This window comes from Paroedura picta, chromosome 2 (genome assembly GCF_049243985.1).
Source record: "Paroedura picta isolate Pp20150507F chromosome 2, Ppicta_v3.0, whole genome shotgun sequence".
NCBI lineage: Eukaryota > Metazoa > Chordata > Lepidosauria > Squamata > Gekkonidae > Paroedura > Paroedura picta.
This window is the reverse complement of record NC_135370.1, coordinates 70,150,732-70,159,072: the sequence shown is the minus strand read 5'-3', so window position 1 is coordinate 70,159,072 and position 8,341 is coordinate 70,150,732. Positions and strand designations below refer to the sequence as shown.

General features: G+C 43.0%; 1 protein-coding gene across 3 annotated transcripts in view; it reads left to right on the top strand.

Annotated features, from left to right (window-relative positions):
- Nucleotides 1-721: 721 nt before the first annotated feature.
- Nucleotides 722-8,341, top strand: part of MAP3K2 (mitogen-activated protein kinase kinase kinase 2) — a 54,582-nt gene continuing 46,962 nt past the window's right edge. For 2 of the 3 annotated variants that reach the window (XM_077320601.1, XM_077320599.1), the window contains exon 1: nucleotides 722-1,120. The gene's annotated coding sequence lies outside the window, so the exon portion shown is untranslated. Of the gene's footprint in view, nucleotides 1,121-6,821; nucleotides 6,893-8,341 lie in introns of all 3 variants that reach the window. The other variant, XM_077320600.1, reaches the window with a different exon arrangement.

Genomic DNA, 8,341 nt, shown 5'->3' with positions numbered 1-8,341 from the left:
GCTGTCACTGCTACACTTAGTAGTACTAAAGGAATCCACTAAAGCCAAATTAATGCAATGTAAAAAATATATATAACTGTGATTGTAAGACACCTCACGGTAGAGAAAAGTGGGTTTTATAAAGTGGGGTTTTAAGGAAGGAAGACTCTGCAAAGGAAGGCCATGGCAGGACTCTTGCTAGGATCAAGAACAGCCTGTGCCAAGATCATTAACTCCTTCTTTGTATCCATATTCCCACCACCCAGCTGGCGGGCTAAGGATGACAGGAGAACGTTGCGCTTGGCGCTGCCATCCCCCACAGCCATCGGACTCCTCTTGGGCTCTTTCGATCTAATCGCAGCCGCTTTCTCACGCCAACTTCCAACGAGAGGTCGAAGCGCAGAGCACCGCCCCTCCGTTTTTCTACATATCACGGCCAATAGAAGAGGCCGTTTCCACCGGATGTTCAGGCTCACCTTCCCCTTTCTCTATGGTGCACAACCTCCCGTCCTGTTTTGGATGCCCCTCTAGCCAGTACCATAGAGACGTTCGGCCGGCTCCTTTCCTCTCATCGCCCCCCCCCCGGAAGCTTCCGCCGGGCTAGACGTCCCGTTTCACACCTCCTCCCCCCTCCACAACGTACGCTTTGACGTCGACCTTCCCGCTGTGGACTATGTCACGGGTTGCAGCGTAGAAGAGGCGGAGCTTGAGGGGATCCTGAGAAGGAGAGGAAGGGGAAAGGGAAGGGGGGGCTGAGGAGGTGACGGCCGCGCGGGTGGAGGGGCCTCGCGCTCTTCTTTTTGCCGCCCCCCCCTCCGCCCGCGCGCGGGTGGCGCGAAGTACAGGGTGAGCGGGGAGGCCCCTCCCGCAGCCTCGCGCTTTCCGTGGGTCGGTCTCACTCCCCCCCCCCCGGTCAACGTGCTGCTTGTCCTTTTTCCTCCTGAGGAGGAGGGGGCGGTGGGGCCTGCTCTCCGTCCCCTCCCGTCCCCTCTCCCCGGTCGCTCCTCCTGCTAAGGGCTGTTGTCTCAAGTGAGAACCCGGATCCTGGACCCTTCTGGTATTTGGGGCCTGGAGACGCCGGTGTCTGTGAAGGGGGAGGGGATCCTCACCCCCCGACCCCTGGTTACCTTCGCCTCCACAGGTAGGTAGGCTGGCATAGATGGATTATGATTTGGGACGTGCACATGTCACAGGTTTTGGTGTCTGAAAAAAGGTGCGAGAGGAGGGTGTGGAATGAACTTCAGTATCGTAGTGTACTTGGAAGAGATCCATACAAAGCCTCTAGGAGCATTTTATTTTATTTTTGATTAAACTGATGGGATCTTGCAACCTCTTATTCTAGACATGGGGTGAGTCTTGTAAGAAAAATGTGGGGACATTTTTTACAGGTTAATAAGGCACATGTGAATTAATGCACCTAATGGAAGTTGGTTCTAATATGTGGAAGGAACCGTGAGGGGTATTTTATTTTCTCCTGTATCCATTTCCCCACACTGTTTCCTCTTTCTTTTTTCCTGGCTGCCTTCATAGCCTCCTTTTCTCAACCCCCCCCCCCCCGGCCTGTGTATATGGCCCTGCTAAGTTAAGTGTGGCTACTGCTAGGTTCAGGCAAATCATACAACTTGCATGTTAGTGGCAAGTTGCACAGCAGAGAACTGGCCAGATGAGTCAGCTGGTGGCTGGTGATGGGCCCAGGTGAGTTGCATAAATCATGTGGCAGTTAGTTGGCTGGGTAAGCTGCATGGTAGCTGTCACCAGGCTTGACCAAACTGGAAGCCATGGGGTGGAAAGACCCCCAGAAAAGTTATGCAGTGGCTGTCATCAGGTGGATTGTGTACATGACTTGATGGTAAGTTGCCCCAGCAAGTTGCTTGTTGGTCAACACCAGTTACATGATGGTGTCGCCTGGGCAAATCTTATGGTGGTGAGATTGGTTGCCACTGGTCCTGGTCCTTCCTCCCTCCACTGGGGCGAAGGTTCCCAGGGCAGCTTTAGCCTTACAGTCCACCCCTGTTCTCTCCCTTGCATTTGACTGACAGGACCTGAAAAGCTCAAGTAGTTGTAATTCCTCATCAAGTCCCCTAATGGCTATCAAGATCTCAGAAAATAGTCTTGTGAGATCTCAGTGAGCATTCTTTTCTTAAAACAATAGACGATATTACTTCTGGGTTGTTGGGGTTTTTTTGTGAGTTTTAATCCTCCCGTAAGTATCCTGGAGTTTCCCTGTCCCTGGTTTGATTGTGCAAATTTTTTGATCCACACTGTATAGCTTGATTTCGAATTATACATATGATAACGAGGTAGCTTAAAGTTTTTTGCTTCTACTGGCTTATTTAGCATTTTATATCATACTTTTCAGTTGCTTCCTTTGAAAAAGTGGAGTTCAAAAATAATTAGGGAATGATAGGTTTTGTGGTTCTATAGGATTCTGGAATTTCATTAAACGATAAAAGCAAAATTGCCTTCGGGGAGGGCGGTATATAAATATAATAAATAAATAAATAAAATGTGTCTGTAGGGGTATCTAAAGGATGCTCCAAAACAGTAGGAAGAATCAATAAAACTTGTGGGTTTGTGGTGCCAAATTATAGAGCAATAGCCATATTAGTCTTTTGCAATAAAAGTGTGGATAAAAGTAGGGGGGAACAGGGAGCCTAAAACTTACATGCTTTTGTTTTATTCCAGGAATAAGCCTTTATGTGCATGCACACTTCTTCAAATACAATGAAGTAGAAATTACTAGTCCATACATATACGTAGAGCTGCCTTTGTCAACCTTTTGACCATGGAGGAAGCCCTGAAATAAATGTCCAGGCTTCAGGGATCCCCGGAAGTGATTTCAGTTGGCCATGACTCTCTGCTATGCTCCCAGAAGTGACATCCCTTCCCACACCCTTTGCCCTCCTTTCACTCCTTCCCCTTCCTTTACTACTACTACGGTGGCTCTGCCTCATGTATCTATAACTACTACTACTACCACCACTACTATTATTTTATGATTTATTGCCCAACGTTCTCAGAGTAGTTGGCTCATGGCAGGTTATAAATTAGGTCAGAAAGAAGGGCAGATGCAGAGAAGACAGCCCAGAGGCAGCCAGTTCTCTAGCTTGTGGCCACGTCCATTAAGGCAGGAATGGAAAGGCCACGGACCCTCTCTGGAGCTCCTGGGGGTCCATGGACCCCTGGTTGGGAATCGCTGATGCTGAGGGTGAACAGTAAATTAGCCTGCAATATAATGAAGATGTTTAATAGATTCAAGGACTAAATAAGAAGAGCAGGCCTAGTTTATACGATTACCATTACATTATCATCTTCTTGGAAGTGGGGCAGTTGTCTGTGTAGAGCTACCTCCCAGACCAGAAAAATACATTCTAATCTACAATTCCAGTTTACATTACATTCTACTTTATGTTACATTACCATCTACTAGTCTAAACTATTATCTATTATCCCAAATAAGAAAAAAAGGAAAGAGGATATATGGCCCATCTGGATGATGGGTTAGAATATAGATGCAATGACTGGATCAGGCTGATGCATATGTAGTGATATAAGAAATCAATATCCCAGTTTAGTCATGTGGATTCCTTGAGTGTTGTAATAACTTGAAACTTAGCAATTTCTATTTTCCTGAAATTCCTTTGCAATGAACAACTGCTTTGAGGTCACCCATGTCCTTGAATGTTGGAGTATTCTCTTACAGCTATTTTACTCTTGTGTAGGTTTAAACTATACTGCCCAACAGAGCACACCCAGGAGCTGTTACTGCATGGAGGGACTCTGGGATTTGTGGGAGGGGATTTTGTTCTCCTTAAAAATCCTGGATACATTTGGGAAGGCAAAATATACCCCCCTGAAAAAAACAATAAGATGTTTTCCAGGTATATTTCCAGTTTGGGTAGACCTGAATACACTCCCCTAATTCTCACCAATCACCAAAAATGGTCATATGTACTCTTTATTTTTTCTTATTTGGAATAATAGATTAGAATAGTAGATGGTAACGTAGCATAATGAAAATTAGAAAAAAATGTAATTTAGAATGGTAGTTCAGAATGTAGTTATCTGGGAGTTAACTCTACACAGCTAGCTGCTCCACTTCAAAGAAGATGCTGTAAGGTTACCCCTATGCTGGAGAGGAGACAGATTGTAATGACAAGGCTTCAGTTAAATACTCTTAGCATTCCAATATTAAGGATGCATCCACCCATTAATCTCCAATTTTGACATATTTACTTCTTTCACTGTTTCCCCTTGGAATTTAATCAAAACAAGTGGTAACCATATAAACTAAGTTTATTCTTAGCCAGTTTGGTGTAGTGGTTAGGAGTGCGGACTTCTAATCTGGCATGCTGGGTTCGATTCCCCGCTCCCCCACATGCGACCAGCTGGGTGACCTTGGGCTCGCCACAGCACTGATAAAGCTGTTCTGACCAAGCAGTGATATCAGGGTTCTCTCAGCCTCACCTACCTCACAGGGTGTCTGTTGTGGGGAGAGGAAAGGGAAGGCGACTGTAAGCCGCTTTGAGCCTCCTTCGGGTAGGGAAAAGCAGCATATAAGAACCAACTCTTCTTCTTCCTCTTCTTCTTCCTGTTTGGTCCTTGAATCAGTTAAACATCTTCATTATGCTGTATGCTGCTCACCCCCTACCTATATGTATGGACTGATAATTTCCATTTCATTGTATCTGAAGAAGCATGCGTGCACATGAAACCTTATAAAACTTTGTTAATCTTAAAAGATGCCACTGGACTCAAACTTTGTTCTTCTGCTTCATAGCAACCCAGCTACCCACCTGAATGTTGTAGTCCATATGGGTAGACTGAGATGTCCATCAACCGCTGAAGTAATATATGTAAGCATACATATTAGTTTGAAGATTGGGACCTGGTTTAAGGAGTTCTTAATATGTGTACCAAAAATTTGAGCAAAGGCTTAAATACTAATTAGATGACCCTGAAAGAAAGAGTCAAGGGATCATATGGCTTGGAGACCTCCAAGATAAGAAGCAGAAATGTTAATATTGAATCTGAAATAAAAAGTATATAATACAGCTAGTGAGATGATTAATTGTAGAAAAGGTACACGATAGATATTTAAACCTGTTGGAGCGGGGCTTAAGATGTGGAAAAGCTGGTGTATAAGACTGGGTAAATTTTGGTGGCCATCTTAATTTGTCTAAGGTTTCTTAAGATGTATTTGATTGTGAAGAAGGTTGAGATATGACATTATAGTCTAAATAACTGATTTGTCGGTTACACTGAAAAACCTCTAAGTGTGCACTGCTTGTATTTTGTCCTGACCTTTCTTAGTGATTGAAGAAACTTTATTTTCTAGTGATAACTGTTCTTTTAGACAAGCGTGCAAGTTGAATATCACCAAGCATTTGAACAGTCAAAAGTGAACAGTAGGCTCTTTTTGCTGTGAGTTGTGAAGTGTGCAATACATGCAAGGAATTTCCTTGGCTTCCTCTTCTACTTGCCAAACAAATTCCTCAAGGTTTGCCACAACATTGTTGGTTCAAAGATCAAAGCCAAGAACTGCTGACCACATCTTAGGGATATTTATGGCTGAGATTTTTTTTCTAGGGAGGAATTGAAAAGGATAGTACAAGTTCATTTTTGGAATAATAGTTTTTTTAATGGCTTGTTTAGTAAATCACAGTTTGAAACAGATATTCTACTAGGTTAAATGTATGACTTTGTTGTTACCACTTCTGGAAGAGAGATTCATGACTTCTGTGTTTTCTTGTAATACATTATCGGTTTTTTTGTCTTGTTGCTGTTCTTACGTGGTAGTATCAGGGCTAGAGGTATAGTGGAATATGATGACAGAAATATCAGTTGTTTGCTTGTAGGATTTTGTTAGAGGAGCAGCATATCACTAAATTTGCCGCATTCCTGTGGATTTTTTGAGCTTTGAAAATCTTAAAATATCAGTGTAGTATTTGCAAACGTAACTTTTAGGAATCAGTTGTCTATGTAACTGATCTCTTTAGGTCAGTATATTGTTTTTCTTGGATTGCGTTACAGATTTGAGTGAGATTAACCATTGTGTTGAGTGCACGGGATATCTGTGGTACCATTTATTTCTCACTATCAGCAAATCTGCCCATTAATATAGTAATGCAGAGTTTTAAAGTTGGGAAAGCCATTTTTCTTTTAAGTTACTTTTCTATCCAAGGCTATATTTTTTTTTAGTTGTGACTTTTAATTTAGTGGCCACAGTTTCCAAACAACTAAACTGATTCAGATTGAGTTCTGACCCCCCCCCTCGTCTGTTTATGCATATTCACTTGCTATTCCCATTTTGTGTGTTTGTAGTTGGAGCTGTAACCATGCCAGCTGAGTTTATGCCTGAGTTTCTGGGTGTAAGCCCCACTGAGCTGAACAGGATTCACTATTTTATGCATATAATTTTAGCCTTACTGAAGTCTTTCACTGTTTTGCTTCTGTCCTGTTCTTTCAACATCCAAGGTTGCCTACTTGTCCATTATATGAATGCCTCTCTGAACTGATTGTGTCTTGTTGAGTTTGAGGAGATTTAGTTCAACATTCATGTGAAAAGATTAAGCTACACAGTTTACAAGGATCACATTGGTGTATATACTCATTTAACACACAGTGATTGTTGTCACATTGTGTCCTGAAATGGTAGAAAAGTGGGGTAGAAGCATTTTAAGTAAACATTTTAACTTTGGTATATAATGTATGACATTTTGTCATGAATGAAGTATAATCCATATAAGAGGCAGTTACTCTCACCTTACAGTTCTTGATTATACTAAGCAGACATCAATCCTCAAATTTAATATGTATTGATTTAACTTTTGTCTATGCAGTCAAGGATGCAAAGGATAGGAAGAAAATTTTGTGAAGCCTACAGCTACGGATCACAGAAAATGTTATGAAGGTTATTCCTTTTTGAATTGTATAGTGTTGCTTTGGTTTTTTGGGGGGAGGAAATCTTGTACAGTTTTTACGTAAAGCTAAAATACAGTACTGAAACAAAGGATTCAGTTAATTAGCATAAAATACCACTTATAAAATAGCTCAAAGCCAGAATGCAAATAAATAGTCATCAGGCAAGCTTCAGTGTCTACTGGTGCAAAGGATATCACGGCCTTTTATTCCTTAAACTCTAAAGGTTCACAGGGCCATGTCCCTTGCAGTCAACGGCACAGCTCCCATTATGGAGCTGGCTTTCTTGCCTGTTCCTTCACCTGAATAAAATACTAGTGACATGGATTTTGGCAATTAAATATATATATATACTAGTAATCAAGCCCGCTGCAGGGGAATGCAGCGGGCGCTAGGGCCTTACCGATGTCGTCGGCGCGCTGGTCGGCGGCGGGCTGGTCGGCGTCGGCGGGCTGGTCAGGGGCGGCGATCTTCTTTTGTTGGCGGCGAGCTGACGCGGCGAGAGGCGCTTTGCACCTCTCGCCGCGTCAGCACGCCAGGCAGGGAACCCCCAGCAGCCACGCTTTGCGCGACTGCCGTGGGCTCCCTGGGTCGGCGGCCGGGAAGAACTGCGAGCCGCGCGGCTCGCAGTTCCTGGAGCTGGGAATCGGAGGGACCAATCGGCAGGCGCTTCGCGCCTGCCAATTGGTCCCTCCGATTGTCTGTCGTGAGGAAGGGTCCTATCCGGACCCTTCCTCATCACAGACTAATCCCACCTTTACACCCCTTAGCAAATTATTTAGTCTGTGGCGCCCGTGGCGCCACCGGCGGTTTAAAGATATATTTGCCAAAATCCATGTCACTAGTGTGTGTGTGTGTGTGTGTATATATATATACACACACACACACACTCTTAAATGAGTTTCCATGTCCAACATGGTAATATGCAGCAGCAGTTGTCTCTATTAACCCTCATTAAGCAACATAAAAGACATAAAAATCCCAAACATGGTGGGAAACTCCCAATATATAAAAACCAATATAATTGTTCCTGTAAATAATTTGAGAGGAATACATACAGATTGTTTGACCACATTAACTAATCCTTATTTCTTCACTGCCACGACCCTTCATATTTTAGCTCAGCTACTTTTTATATTGGAAAACTATTTGAGTTCTGTGTAGCATCTAAAAATAATTTTATACTTATTTTAGTTTTCTAAATATAAATAAAAAATATGCTAAATTGGATGCAAATCTGTTTTTATTGGATACTTTTCAGAAAACTTTCCAGAAAGCCATCCAGTTGAAAATTGATAGAAATCACACATCACCAGCTAAAACTGGTAATGACTTATGATATCCTAAAGGGAAACATTTACAGTGGCACAAGGTTTCATGGACTAGAAGCCATGCATTAGATGCTTGATGTGTGTCCTTATTTGGCAGGTTGTGGACTAGA